The sequence below is a fragment of the Strongylocentrotus purpuratus genome, unplaced genomic scaffold (genome assembly GCF_000002235.5).
Source record: "Strongylocentrotus purpuratus isolate Spur 01 unplaced genomic scaffold, Spur_5.0 spur5_scaffold_1, whole genome shotgun sequence".
Lineage (NCBI taxonomy): Eukaryota > Metazoa > Echinodermata > Echinoidea > Camarodonta > Strongylocentrotidae > Strongylocentrotus > Strongylocentrotus purpuratus.
The window spans coordinates 51,428,064-51,444,194 of NW_022145594.1; the positions used below are offsets into that span (position 1 = coordinate 51,428,064).

Sequence of the window (16,131 nt, forward strand, 5' to 3'; positions counted from 1 at the left end):
TACGCTTTGCCAAAGGAAAATTGAGTGCCAGGCTGGGTCTCGAACCCTCTACGGTTGGTTTGAGAGTTAATTGAATTAACCACTATAATTATCACGACACCGCCTATTATTGAACATAAAATTGTAATTATATTGAATGAATGACATTTGTATAATTATATAATGCCTGGTCACGGTAATAGTGTAATCAACAAGTTGTGATCAATGTCATAATAACATGGTTCTTTTTCAGTGCCATATAAATATGAATTGAAACAAATGCATTTTTTTTGGCTGTAGCGTAATTTTTCGGCTTCATGTCATTTTCCGAAGGTTTGTAATTCCAAAGGCTTATAATTCCCAAGGCTCATATTTCCGAAAATTAAATTGGATTCTTAATTCCGAAAATGACGTAGAACAATATATTGATTATCGGAATTATGGACCTTCATATATTAACGAGACTTTTTCATTTTCAGAATTACACACATTTCGGGATTTTGCATGCAAATACTACCTGGTTCGGTGCAATAGTAACGCTGGACATCATCAGGAATCTGGAGGTCTGCTGAGAGGTCGGATATTAACCAGTCTAGATCGGATTGCATGGGTTTTGGGATCAATTGTACAGTCTCACCGCTCTCCAAGGTGATCAAAGGACATGACATCGTGGTTATATGAAGACAGACGTCATTTACGTCATGTAATGCTATAATGGAATTGAGTTAAAGAATGAATAAATTCATAAATACATTGATAGATAAACACATATTTAAACGAATTTATAAGTACATAGAATAGATGTTAAAGAATAAACGGTAGGAATTAATGAATGAACAAATAGATAGAAAAATGAACGTTTAAATGAAATCCTCATGAAAAAAACCCAATACATTCCAATAGAGAGAAGGAGCAACACTGGCCATTGGGTGCCAGCATTGTTCTCGAAAGCTCATTTCACGTAGGATATTGGTTACCGAACAAAATGGTCTAATATAATAATGAGTTGTACATGCACAAATATTTAATGCAATTTATACATCACAATGGGGTCGAGCACATAAAATCTTTAAATAGATCTTTAATCTGATCCCCACTCAATTTATGTTACTTGTGGTTCCAACTCCTGATTTGAATATGTCCATCTTTTAATATGTATCACATGCGTTCATACGCAAATTTATGTATATGTATTTTATATATTGAGTGAATAATTGAACTGAATTGAATTAAATTGAAAATTAATTGATTTTGAGCAGCGCTTTGCTCACATTTTAACACTACAACGCTACCTTTGCATCTTGGGTCGAGGAAACCTACATCACAATACTCCCATATTATCCCATGATTGGTGGTGTAACACCAAGCAGTGTCATCATTATCTGGGCTCCTGCAATAGTTGTCGTCTAGTCCCGCGTTAGGAAAGTCAGCTGGAGTATAAACGTGTTGGTGGGGATCCTGAGAGGTCCATGCTTGACAATTATGACCGTTGATTGTCTGAGATAGGTTTCCCCTGTAGTTCACTCCAGTAGAATCTTCTTGACATGCAGGTGTGTCTCGAGAAAAACAGGATAAGGTCTAAACGTTACATAATTAAAACATTAGGATTGCCGCTCTTGAAATGAATACGTAGCAAGATGATACGTAAGCGAAAACAGGCCCAAAGATTACAACTGGCAGTAAGTAGGGGGAGATAGGGTTGGTGGTCTTACCTGATACACTGACTGTCTGAACTCCATTCACTATTACAACGATGGCTGCAATTACATGTAGCTTTAGTATATACCCCATGCTTGAGGGCGTCCTTCCTCCACCAGAGGCAATCCCAAAGATCCTACATGAACTGAAAATGGTGTAATCGATGTAATTTACAAGGTCAGGCGCGGATCCAGGATTTTCCAATAGGGGGGGCCGGAAATTTCGAAATTGCGCAGAACTTTTTTTTTTAACTCAACATATCAACAGGGTCATATTAGAAGCACCATACCGGTACAACTTTGACATTCCCATCAGGGGGGGGGGGGGGGGGGGGGGGGGGGGGGGGGGGGGGGGGGGGGGGGGGGGGGGGGGGGGGGGGGGGGGGGGGGAGGGCTATAGCCTCTTTGCCCGAAAAAAGTAATTTTCTGGTTTCACAATTCGGCTAGTGAGCGAAACGATCGAGCAAAAATTTGAGCATAATATGTATATTGTGAAAGTGTTATTTATCACGAAAATAAACGAGAAAAGATATCAAAATTCATATTCGGGCAGCTCGCTGTCCCCCCCCCCCCCAATTACGCGCGAAGCGCAGAAGCTCCGATGTTTCATGAAATTATTAGAGGAGAGGATTCGTTGAACTATTCTCGACTCTAAATTCTTGTTTAAATTAAGTTCCCCCCTCTCGCACGAAGCGCGGAAGCTTTGACCTTTCATTAATTATTAGAGAAAGAAGAAGATTAGTTGTACCATTCACGACTCTTATTTCTTGTCCGAATTCAGTTCCCCTCCCCCTCCCGCGCGAAGCACGGAAACTTTGACCTTTCATAGTTTAATGAAATTATTAGAGAAAGAATTAGAAGGTTCGTTGATCCATTCTCGACTCTTAATCCTTCTCTGAATTCAGTCCCCCCCCCCTCCCGCGCAAAACGCCGAAGCTTAACGTTTTATTAAAATATTAGAGAAAGAAGACAATTCGTTGTACCGTTCTCGACTCTCAATCCTTGTCTGAATTCAGTTTCCTCCCCCCCTTCCACGTGAAGCGCGGAAGCTTTGACGTTTCATTAAATTATTACAGAAAGAAGACGATTTGTTGTACCATTCTCGTCTTCTAATCCTTGTTTGAATTCAGTTCCCGCCCCCCCCCCCATCCCGCGCGAAGCGCGGAAGCTTTGACGTTTCATTAAATTATTAGAGAAAGAAGATAATTCCTTGTTCCATTCTCGACTCTAAATCCTTGTTTGAATTTAGTTCCCCCCCACCCCTCGCGCGAAGCGCGGAAGCTTTGACGTTTCATTAAATTATTAGAGAAAGAAGACGATTTGTTGTACCATTCTCGTCTTCTAATCCTTGTTTGAATTCAGTTCCCCCCGCCACCCTCCCGCGCGAAGCGCGGAAGCTTTGACCTTTCATTACAGTATTAGAGAAAGAAGATAATTCCTTGTTCCATTCTCGACTCTAAATCCTTGTTTGAATTTAGTTTCCCCCCCCCCCCTCTCGCGCGAAGCGCGGAAGCTTTGACGTTCAATTAAAGTATTAGAGAAAGAAGACAATTCGTTGTACCGTTCTCGGCTCTCAATCCTTGTCTGAATTCAGTTTTTTCTCCCCCCCCCCCCTTCCGCGCGAAGCGCGGAAGCTTTGACGTTTCATTAAATTATTAGAGAAAGAAGAAGATTCGTTGTACCGTTCTCGACTCTCAATCCTTGTCTGAATTCAGTTTCCTCCCCCCCTTCCACGTGAAGCGCGGAAGCTTTGACGTTTCATTAAATTATTACAGAAAGAAGACGATTTGTTGTACCATTCTCGTCTTCTAATCCTTGTTTGAATTCAGTTCCCGCCCCCCCCCCCCCCCATCCCGCGCGAAGCGCGGAAGCTTTGACGTTTCATTAAATTATTAGAGAAAGAAGATAATTCCTTGTTCCATTCTCGACTCTAAATCCTTGTTTGAATTTAGTTCCCCCCCCCCCCACCCATCGCGCGAAGCGCGGAAGCTTTGACGTTTCATTAAATTATTAGAGAAAGAAGACGATTTGTTGTACCATTCTCGTCTTCTAATCCTTGTTTGAATTCAGTTCCCCCCGCCACCCTCCCACGCGAAGCGCGGAAGCTTTGACCTTTCATTACAGTATTAGAGAAAGAAGATAATTCCTTGTTCCATTCTCGACTCTAAATCCTTGTTTGAATTTAGTTTCCCCCCCCCCCCCTCTCGCGCGAAGCGCGGAAGCTTTGACGTTCAATTAAAGTATTAGAGAAAGAAGACAATTCGTTGTACCGTTCTCGGCTCTCAATCCTTGTCTGAATTCAGTTTTCTCCCCCCCCCCTTCCGCGCGAAGCGCGGAAGCTTAACGTTTTATTAAAATATTAGAGAAAGAAGACAATTCGTTGTACCGTTCTCGACTCTCAATCCTTGTCTGAATTCAGTTTCCTCCCCCTTCCACGTGAAGCGCGGAAGCTTTGACGTTTCATTAAATTATTACAGAAAGAAGACGATTTGTTGTACCATTCTCGTCTTCTAATCCTTGTTTGAATTCAGTTCCCGTCCCCCCCCCCCCCCCCATCCCGCGCGAAGCGCGGAAGCTTTGACGTTTCATTAAATTATTAGAGAAAGAAGATAATTCCTTGTTCCATTCTCGACTCTAAATCCTTGTTTGAATTTAGTTCCCCCCCCCCCTCTAGCGCGAAGCGCGGAAGCTTTGACGTTTCATTAAATTATTAGAGAAAGAAGACGATTTGTTGTACCATTCTCGTCTTCTAATCCTTGTTTGAATTCAGTTCCCCCCGCCACCCTCCCGCGCGAAGCGCGGAAGCTTTGACCTTTCATTACAATATTAGAGAAAGAAGATAATTCCTTGTTCCATTCTCGACTCTAAATCCTTGTTTGAATTTAGTTCCCCCCCACCCCTCGCGCGAAGCGCGGAAGCTTTGACGTTTCATTAAATTATTAGAGACAGAAGACGATTTGTTGTACCATTCTCGTTTTCTAATCCTTGTTTGAATTCAGTTTCCCCCCATCCCGCGCGAAGCGCGGAAGCTTTGACGTTTCATTAAATTATTAGAGAAAGAAGATAATTCCTTGTTCCATTCTCGACTCTTAATCCTTGTTTGAATTTAGTTCCCCCCCCCCTCTCGCGCGAAGCGCGGAAGCTTTGACCTTTCATTAATTATTAGAGAAAGAAGAAGATTAGTTGTATCATTCTCGACTCTTATTCCTTGTCTGAATTTAGTTTCCCTCCCCCTCCGCGCGAAGCGCGGAAACTTTGACCTTTCATTCCAATATTAGAGAAAGAATTTAAAGATTCGTTGTTCCATTCTCGACTCTTAATCCTTCCCTGAATTCAGTTCCCCCCCCCTCCCGCGCAAAGCGCGTAAGCTTTGACGCCTCATTCAATTATTAGAGAAAGAAGACGATTCGTTGTACCATTCTCGTCTTCTAATCCTTGTTTGAATTCAGTTCCCCCCCCCCTCCCGCGCGTAGCGCGAAAGCTATGAGGTTTCATAAAGTTATTAGAGAAAGAAGATAATTCCTTGTTCCATTCTCGACTCTAAATCCTTGTTTGAATTCAGTTTTCACCCTCCCGCGCGAGGCGCGGAAGCTTTGACCTTTCATTACAATATTAGAGAAAGAAGATGATTCGTTGTTCCATCCTCGACTCTAAATCCTTGTCTGAATTTAGTTTTTTCCCGCTCGCGCGGAGTGCGGAAGCTTTGACGTTCAATTAAAGTATTAGAGAAAGATGATGATTCGTTGTACCATTCTGGACTCTTAATCCTTGTCTGAATTCAGTTCCCCCCTCCAAAGCGAAGCGCGGAAGCTTTGACATTTTATTAAATTATTAGAGAAAGAAGACGATTCGTTGTACCGTTCTCGACTTGTCAGAATTTCAAAAATATTTCCTTGTCTGCTCCTTTTTCGTCCTACGTCCTTTTACTGCCCCTACCGCCCCTGGCTACGCGCCTGCTTTAAAGAGAAAATGAAACAATCATGATTGTGATAGCATACAATTAGGTTAGTAGAAATGAAAGATCTATTACACCAACCATGGATAAATCTACTTCAAGTTTTACCAACATGAGTTCAAATACAAGCACAAGCGAGTTGGTATGAGCTGAATCCAAATGAAGGGCAAAATAAGAGTTGTGAAGCGGCCCTACCGTTAATTTAAAATTTGACTGTTGAGTATATAGCTTCTATTTAAAAGACATCCAAAATATTATGCCCTTTTCAAATTTCTCACTAAAGAGTGGTGACCTTTGTAGCGCATGGGCTGTTTTTAACGTTTAACTTTGAATCTGCTGCTCGAGATTTTATGCGGCCGGCCCGGCCCGGCCCCCTCTATTCTATGACGTTTGCCAAGCCTACTGAAATGACCCCAAATTTCCCGATTACAGTTTTTCCCTTATTCGTCGTTACTGTCACTTGGCGCCATTTCTTTGTCTTCCCCCTTTCTCAACCGACTTTTCTCTCCCACCCCCCCCCCCCCCCCCACCCACTCAGTGTTATCTAGGGTACGAGCATTTATGTTCCCTCTCTTTGAAAGCACCCATCTTTCTCCGGTGTGTAACGTCAGTAAGGGCCGGTTTTTTTGTATTACGGGCCGGACTTTGTTGCGTGAAAAAGTAACCCTTTTTCGGAGATTTTGGAACACAAATTGGGGGGGGGGGGGGCTTTTTTTCGTTTTCTTTTCTCCTTTTCTCTCTCTCTCTCTCTCTCTCTTTTTCTTTTCTCTTCTTTCTTTTCTCTTCTCTTTTCTCTTCTCCTTTCTTTTCTCTTCTCCTTTTTTTCTTCTCTTCTCCTTTCTGTTTTCTCTTCTTTTCTTCCTCTTTTTTCCTTTTTTTTGCGCCGCCAATAGGGGGGGCCGCGGCCGTTTCGGCCCCCCCTGGATCCGCCACTGCAAGGTGTCATAGTTTTATGGGGTGAGGTGAGACTGGAAAATATGATCACAATATTTAAAATGAACTGATTTTCGAAAGTCGCCACCTTTTTATTTATTAACAGATTTGAGGCACTGCACTAATTTCGTTTCAAACTTAATAGTAGATATCAGCATTAAAGGTGACACTGGCTTAAAAGTTATAAAGCGTTTCAGGAAGCAGTCATTGGTTAACAAAAGCAACGTACTAAACTTTGGTAGCTTATGTTTCAAATATCATGATCAGTCTGAGGTTGAAACCATTTCATGATAAAGAAAAATTGGTCTTTATGTAATGATACCCTATTCGTTTCCATTTTCTAAAATATTAATAGCGAGTGAGGGAAGCAAGCGAACACAAATTAAGAATCTGTTCCGCTTGTTCGTGCAGTGTTGTAGGTCTACAGTTTGGCATATAACTATTATCCATTTCCAATCAGCATTAGGCTAACACGGGACGAACTACACCTCGCGGAGGTTCGATACGGGATGCTGACAATTGGTCGACATACGGGACAATCCCATAAAATACGGTACTGCTGGTTAAAAAATCCTGTATTAATTTAAAATGGACCTTACTCGACGACCTGTTGCTAAGGTCTCACTGCAACCAAAAAAGGAAATTATCAAAAAAAAAGCGATTGACCTGCCCTTGTGAGAGAGTTGTATGGTCCACCAGGTCGAATGCAAAAAAAAAGGTCAAGCATTCATGGGAAGACAAATTGACTGTTATTAGTGTCACAAAATCTGTCATTCTGCAGACGAATAAGTGCATCCTAGTCAATACTTATGTGCGACTCAGTGAAAGGAGTGCATTGGATCAAGAAAATAAATGTGATTGACAGATTTGGAAACCTGATTAGAACAAGCTTTTTCCATAAATTGTTCCAGAAATTTGTGTATTAGAAATCGGTCAATGATTAAAATGTATTCAATAACGGAGTAATGACAGAAGATCTTAGTGCCAAAAGAAACTCACCGTAAGACAATGATACATTCATTTTCCATTTCATTTCATTTCATTTATTCAACCATTTAATTTATTCAACTATAAAACGTGATCTTATACAAAGTAATAAAGGTTAGGAGCCCTAAAAAAGCAAGAGCTTGTAAACAGGGCCCCTTGAGCAAATTATACATGCATAAAATACATATTTAATAATACGAATATTTAATCATCAACATACAAACACATAAATACATTTTCACACATTCAGCTAAAAGGAAAAAAGAAGATGAAAAAGAGTAAGTAGTAGAAAACAAAGAAGAATTAAAACAGAAAGAGACTTAAATATAAATGCTAATCATGACCACGGAGTGTTGAAGGTAAGAATCTATCAGCCACGTCAACAAAATTAAACAAAGGTAACTCCGCCAGTATGTACTACAATCTTGTCGAAAGAGATTTACAGCAGAGAAAACGTAGTACTACCCCGAATATTCAGTACCGGTTCATCTCATGATTTAAAGACACGTGTTATCAGTGTCTGTAATATGTTAAAGCCCTACAAAGGTTGCGTTTCAAAATGATCATGAAGTGCTTTAAACAATTTTGTTTGAATTACCAGTTTTTAACATACTTATTTCCCCCGATAGACTGTAGTGTTTAATATACAAACCGTTCGGGAAACTAAATTTGATTTCGATTTCCAATTATATTTTTCTTGATAATCAGACAGGCGATCGGCTTGTACAAGTCGTGGGATTCCTGACTGGTCTAAAGGTTTATAATTATCATTGCAGCATGAGCTAAACCCAGGGTTTGTTTCAGAATCTGAGACAATATTACCGAGTCACTTTAATGTATTGACACGAAAAGAATTTAAGCCCATAGTGTTTGATGAAACGGATGACTTTGTCGTGTGTCATAAATGAAAAGAGAAATTTAAAGTAAGCATGTAGTTTGAAAAAAATGGCAGTAGACCAAGATTATATCTATACACAAATGTAACCCAAACTGTCAGTAGCAGGCAAAATATGCAGATGACGAAATAAAGGTCCATTTGGACTTCGAAAGTGAGAGTTTGATATATGTCTAAGTACTTTCTTTGTAGTAATTTCAACCTGAGGAGGTTGGTTTTATATGAATAGCCCCAGAAAATAATATAGGATTTCCCGGCCAAATTCGCGAGTTTGTCATTCAAATTAATTTGTCTTGCGTTCAAATTCGACGGTTTTAGTGCATTCAGGTATATCTCGGGTATATATTCCTTTTTCTAGTTTTCTAATCTATGTAATTTTCGTTAGAATCTACGTATGTTTCATTCAAATTAATGAACAATGTGCTTCTTTCGCTATTTGGTCATTCGATTTGGCGCAACACGATTTTCTGACAACGCGACGGTGTACTTCTAGCATTCTAATTCATTTGTAGCATTCAAATTAGCACTTTGTGCACTTAAATTGATGGTCAATATACATTTCTCGTTTATTACACACTTTTTATAGCTCATTCTTTTTCTTTCAAGATTGTTTTTACATGTGTATTTCATCATATTTCATTTTCTTGCATTTATACACTTATACCTTTTAGATTTATCTGATATTCATCAGCATTTAAGTTTGATTGTTAAAAAAAAAAGACTTACATCTACGGACTTGATGGTCTCAATATTAATTGTAAATTTTCATGTAAGGAAGTTGTTTGTCTTGTGTTTCATCATAAATTTATCACAATTTCATCATGGAGGAAGGGTACAATATTGTGACTGGGGTATATGAACATGTCCGTTCAGAGATGCCATATCCCTTGATTTCACCCTTCTTTACCTAATGTCTGACTACACACATATGCTTTGTCCTCAAAATTAATAAATGGAATAACAGAAAAGACCCTAATGGCAAATCATGCATTTCATTGCATTTTTAAAAAATGTAAACGTGTGTTGCATTTCTTCTCCCTAACATTTCTAACTTGAATAAACATAATTCGAATACGAATGACAGGTGTCAATTTGAATGATAAAAATGACGCCTCGACAAGTGACGATTAATTTGAATGCTTGTTGAGCAGTTTCTAAATTTAATGACAGATCTATGAAATCCTTCGACCCAAATCCTAAATTAAATACAAACACTGGAAAATGGAATGATAATTGGCATGGCAAAGCTGATCTGTGCTAACTTTAATGCAAAGTAAATGAATTCGAATGACAAACGCGCAAATTTGACCGGGAAATCCTATACAATACAATAAATGAGGCAAGGTAATATTATTATAGATAGTGATGAGTATAGTTTGAGGTCGAATATATGTTAATCATGTTATGACACCAATACCGCTTAAAATCTTTGCACAAATAATATTATATATAGGATTTCATGAAAGAAATTCTTCCGAATAGCATTATAATATTAAGAAGGTTAGGTGTCTTACCTTCTAGAGGTGTTTGATAACAACCAGTTCGTCTAAAATTTGAGGATCACTAAAGTATGCAAAGAACACAAGTCCAAGCCCGAGGAATGCAAACTGATACTGATCAGCAAACCAGTCTTCCACCACTCACCGTGCGCATGTTGGCTGGCGTCTCAGACTCAATGTTGGGCGGGGCTGCAACAGCACCCACAACATAAGCTACCGACCAATCATCTCGAACGTAGGGATGAATCTCATGCGCAGGCTGTGTTGTTTAGAACCAATAGTCTGGACAACGAGTGAATACTGTATATAGCCGCTCATGTATTTTGTTCGTTACATTCTTTATTCATTCAATATTATATCAGACAGAATGTTTGTTCGGGAAAAGGGACTTGGTAACATTGTTCAGATGAGAGAAAGTGGTGCTTAGATAGTGATAGTGACTTCAATGCTAGATGTACAATTAAATATAATCTGAAAGTGAAAACGGATCATTATTAATGATACAAATTGGGAAAAACTGATCTGATCGAATGGCCATAGGCGCTATCTGAAATATTTGAAATTTACCGGGAACACCGGTAGATCTTTGGTTATTCAATTTCTCGAAAGCAGAAGTGTTTTAGGGGCTAAATTTTTTAGTGATTTTAATACATCCACACGGGCATCCAAATGTATCCAAATTGTAAATAATTACTATCCATCCAATTTTCAAAATTTCCCAAAACTTTGCATTACTTGGGTCGGGTAATCATTTGATTTTCGGTTTCATTTTTTCAGGAACGCAAATTACATATGGATACATATATATGGTTTTGTGCTTGCCCAACAAAGCAACATGTGCATTCTAAATATATATTTAAACATCCCTTTGAGCAGGATTGATAAATTACTGTAAAATAGAGTGGATAGAGAATAAAAGAGAGGGGCGGAAAGGAGAGACAGAGAAAAAGAGAGAAAGAGACAGGGAGAGAGTTAGAAAGGGGTAGGGTAGGGGCAGAGATTAACCGAGTTGAATTTGTGAGGAAGTTAGTGAGAGGGAGATAAAGAAAGAGATAAAGGTGAAGGGGGAGGAAGAGAGAGAGAGAGAGAGAGAGAAAGAGAGAAAGAAAGAGAAAGAAAGGTAGAGAAAGGAGGGGAGGGAGAGGTAGAGAGAGGGAGAAAGAAAGAGAGAGAGGGGAGTACGGAGAAAGGGAGAGAGAGAGAGAGAGAGAGTAAGAGAGAAAAGAGGAGGGAGAGCGAGGGGTAGAGAAATGGAAAGGGGGAAATGGGAAAAGTTATGAATCTTTGAAGCGCTACTGGTGTTTACCCTCACCCATATAGGACCTAAAGTATTAAAGGAAATTATTCATTTTGGTTTATATATATATATATATATATATATATATATATATATATATATATATATTATATAGTTAGTTAGCAACCTGTAGAGCGACCGTGAACATGATGAGAAAAAACATACGCCATGTAATTAAAAAGGGAGGTTATCAAGCCCACATTAAAATTACATGGGTACTGCTTCAAATTAAGGTTTGCCCCTTATCTCATTAGGATAATTACTGAATTTAAAAGACCATGTCGTAAGTACAAAGCGAATTGGATGATCAACTGCAAACTAATCAGCCATAGATGACAACAACATCAGTTACATTGTATTTTAATGTCTGTTAGAGGAGTAATAGCTCTTTGAAAATCGAAAGCTTTTGACCTAAAAACAAGTTATCGACTTGATGACAATCATATGTGAAGTACGCATATTCACAGTGACTTATTATTAATTAAGCATCGCTCATGCTCCAGCTATATATATATATATATATATATATATATATGTATATATATACATATATTAGGTACTTTTAGATTTGCACAACGACAACGTGGATTGCTACGATCGATGTCCTTTTAATGCACTGCCTTTAATTGACGTCACACGTATCAGTCCACGCAAATCTTAAAGTCCCTAATATACATACGAGCTGATCCGGTCCACATGTTTTGTCGTCACCGTAACTGCGGCAAATTTGACCCCTGTTGCCCCGTAAATTCGAGGGCTGCAGAAAATAAGGCTTTAATTAGCTTTTGTGCAATGCTGAAAAGTATTTAATATTTTGTTTCAACGTCCATTCAGATTTCCATTTAATCATATAAAGTTGAGTTTTCTTCAGATAGGGTTTTTAATATCTCATAGTAAAATGGAATACAGCTAGACATCTTACACCGCCAAGCAGAAATATGACGTATTGGGCGAAAGACGTTGGTATATCCATGGAAATGCTGAGCAGGTACTAGGATGGCGACCACTTGACATAATAATGGTCAAACCAATCAATTTTCGATGCGATAAGGTTATACAGCGTTAACATTTATTTATATTGAATTGATTATGTTTTGAAAAAGGTAACAAATCGTAATAATACTCAGCGACCATGAACAGATAGTGTGTGTGTATGCGTGTGTGTGTGTGTGTGTGTGTCTGTGTCTGTGTCCGCGTGTACGTGGGAGTGTGTACGGGAACGGGGCGGGAAAGGAGAGGTGTGCATTTGAACGAGCCAAATGTCTTTTTGCAATGACGTGAAATGAAACGTGGTTACGGATAGTACTTTACAAAAAAATAAAAAAAAAATAGGTGTACCCCCCTCTACCCCCCTCCTAACACACACCCTCACAAGTTCGTTTTCAAAGGCTATTTTAGAAGTTGTTATATTTAAAATTATTTTAGGAGGGTACTTGTTACAGAAAACAATATTTTTAAGATGAGAAACAGGTTGCCTCGGTGTCAGTTGGCGGAAAGAAATATGAAATATTGAAACATTGAATTTTGTCATGGTGATACAGAAATGAAGTTGATCAGGGGTAGAGCGATATTAATTTCGTGCATAAACATTCCCCTCGCATCTTATTTGTTTTCTATTTCTCTTTCCCTCTCCCTCTCTTTCCGCTCATCACGTCTCTCTCTATACTCCCTTCCTTACTCTCCTCGTCCTCCTCATCTAGACCTCTCTTTTCTTCCTCTTCTGTCTTCACATTTCCGTTCTGTTTCTTATGTTCTCCCATCTTATTAAGCCTTCTTTCAAGCACAACAATCTCTCTCTCTCTCTCTCTCTCTCCGTCTCTATCTATATCCCTCTCCCTCTCTCTCTCTGTCTCTTTGTCTCGTTGTCTCTCTTTCTCGCTGCCTCTCTGTCTCGCTGCCTCTCTGTCTCGCTGCCTCTCTGTCTCGCTGCCTATCTGTCTCGCTGTCTACTCATCCCCTCTTTGTATTAATGCATGCCTTTGATACAAATAATTCATGTTTGGGAGTGCAATGCACTGCAGCAGGCTATTTTTTTTTCTTTCTGTTTTTATTGTTTTTTTCTGAAACATTAACAGAGTAAAAGCAGCAATATAAAATATAATATCATCTTAAAACTACAAAACAGGCACGCACTCATGCACCCATAAACACGCACACACACACACACACACACACACACTCACACTCATATACTTTCCCAGAGGGCAAGTTTACAATTCAAAAAGCCAATGAAGATGTTCATGACAACAGAGCTTTGCAAGACTACTCCTAAATTTCAGTTAAACTTGATAGACCATTTCTTAAAATGGACTTGTAACTTTTTTTTCTTTTGGGCAATTTTATATTCTATTTTTTGTTTGAACTTTACCATTGAAACAAATGCTTCGAAAATAAGTTCTTTTCCCTGAAACCTACATGAGTAAATGTAATATTTTAAACATAAACAGAGAAAATTTATACAAGAGGCGTATTTGTCCCTTGACTGTATCCCAAACAAAAAAATAAATTTTGACAGAGTCAGATTATAACTGTGATCAGTGCCAGTGTTAATCTTATCCACCATTTTTTCCCACAGTGGTACAACTCTCCTACAGTCACAAAACAAGTGATCTAAAGTTTCTGGAAAATCTGAACAAAAATAACAATTAGCAGACTCCTTTCTCCCAATCTTGAACAAAAATGCATTAAAACCAATAGCATTATGGAAATTTTTGAAATAAAAACTCCTTAACTGAGTCTCAATTGTGCAACAAAAGTTACTCGTATGAATAATCGACCAATCCTTCTCTTTGGGTTGATGGCCAAAGAGTTCCTCCCATTTACTCTCCCTTTTGGCATTAGTACAACTATATTTCTTTAGCAAAATATTGTATGTATACTTAGACATTTTCTTTGACTTAATAGATCTTTAAAAATTTGATTAAATATATTCTCATCCACATTAAGAGAATTATCAAACCACTCCAAAAATATGCCATTCATGAGGGAGTCATATTTTCTTTGGTCTCTAATAGGAATGTCAAACTCAATTACGAGGTCTTCAAATGTTTTGGGGTTACCAAAACCATTATGTAATTGAAAAATGGAATGAATACCCCTTTCATACCAAATTGGATAGAAAAAATGTGTTCTATATTGCAATCTTACATTTCTATTCCACCAAATAAAATCTTGTAAATGAAACTGACATAAACCTAGTTCTCTTTTCATCTCTTGCCTATATAAATACCATGTTTTAATAGACGCTGTTAACTGGCAATTTTTAAGTTTTGCCAAAACCGAATCAGGGGCATCTGCCTTAAAAAGGGCAAGATGATCATCACAAAAGGTAGAAAGAATATATATTTCTATTGTTTTCCAACAACTTTCATATTTATCGTCTAAGAGTTTAGCCATCCACAAAACTTTCTGCGATTGTGCAAAAACTAAAGGATTAATCATCCTTAGACCCCCTTCTTCATAATCATTGCATAATATATCTCTCTTAACTCTGTCATTGCCATTGCTCCAAATGAATTTAAAAAGCAAACCATTTAATCTTTTAAAGAAAGAGTTTGGCAGGTCAATGCATAATACTGAAAACAAAAATAACATTTGGGAGAGTAAAAGCGACTTTACAACAGCAATTTTGCCCAACAAGGATAGGCTTCTATGCCTCCAACAATTTAAAATCTGTTCTATAATGACAAGTCTGGGAACAAAATTCAGTTCGTAAAGCATTTTTGTGTTCAATGAGAAAACCACTCCTAAAGCCTTAAACGTTTTTGATTTCCAATTCAACCCTAATGCATCTTGCGGAATAACTGTACTGCCTTTCAGCTATCCTATATGAATTGCATCTGACTTACTTAAATTAATGCGACAACCTGAAAATTTTGCAAACTGAGTCAACGTTTCAAATAAATGTTTAAAGGAAACTGTTTTCCCATTCAAAAAACAAGTTGTGTCATCTGCAAAAAGACTTATCTTCTGTTCAAAATTGCCAACTGAAATTCCCTTTATCCCTGGATTGTGTCGTACTGAAATAGCCAGAATTTCAATAGCTAGTATAAATAAAAGAGGGGATATTGGGCACCCCTGGAATATTCCTCTTTTAATTGCGACCGCATTGGACATAAAACCATTGTTTAACACACAGCTAGTTCTGTCATTGTAAAAAGACCTTATCCATCTTATAAAATTGTCTCCAAAATTAAAATAGTCCAAGACTGAAAATAAACAATCATGTTCTATTCTATCAAACGCTTTCTCAAAATCTAACAAAATAATTGTAGCTGGCTCATTCATATAGTCTGTGTATTCAATTAAATCAATTATAACCCGAATATTGGCCCCAATGTTGCGTCCCTTCATAAACCCTTGTTGATCTGTATGTATCAAATAATTTATACAAGACTTCAAACGGGAGCTCATAACTTTGGCTAATAATGTATAGTCAACATTCAGTAGAGAGATAGGGCGATAATTCTTCACTAACAATGGATCCTTACCCTTTTTCGGAAGAAGCGTGATTATTCCACTTCTTTGAGATTGTGATAAAATTCCTTCTTGAAAGGAACAATTATAAGAGTGGAGTAATAAATCTATGATATCATTGAAAAAGGTTAAATAAAATTCACAAGGAAGGCCATCTAGTCCTGGACTCTTATTTGTTCCCATATTCTTTAATGTAGTCCAAAGTTCATTTTTGGTTAAAGGTCTGTTTAGAGCAGAAATTGAATCATCTGATAAGGTAGGTATATTCAAAGGGGCGATAAAATCCTTGATAGTGTCCCTATCCTCAAGAGATACCTCTGAAGAGTATAGAGCTTTATAAAAAGAAGAATTTCCTGAAGTACTCTTTTAGGATCAGTGATGATTTGCTCATTGTTCGCCTTTAGCTGGCGTAT

The 16,131-nt window shown here is 38.2% G+C and overlaps 1 long non-coding RNA gene across 1 annotated transcript; it reads right to left on the reverse strand.

The window, feature by feature from the left end:
* Positions 1-568: 568 nt before the first annotated feature.
* LOC115921519 lies at positions 569-10,081 on the reverse strand. Its single transcript, XR_004062926.1, has 4 exons — positions 9,961-10,081; positions 1,692-1,822; positions 1,272-1,535; positions 569-688 (listed from the first exon to the last, which is right to left on the reverse strand). It is a non-coding gene; the product is annotated as an uncharacterized LOC115921519 (long non-coding RNA).
* Positions 10,082-16,131: the final 6,050 nt, after the last annotated feature.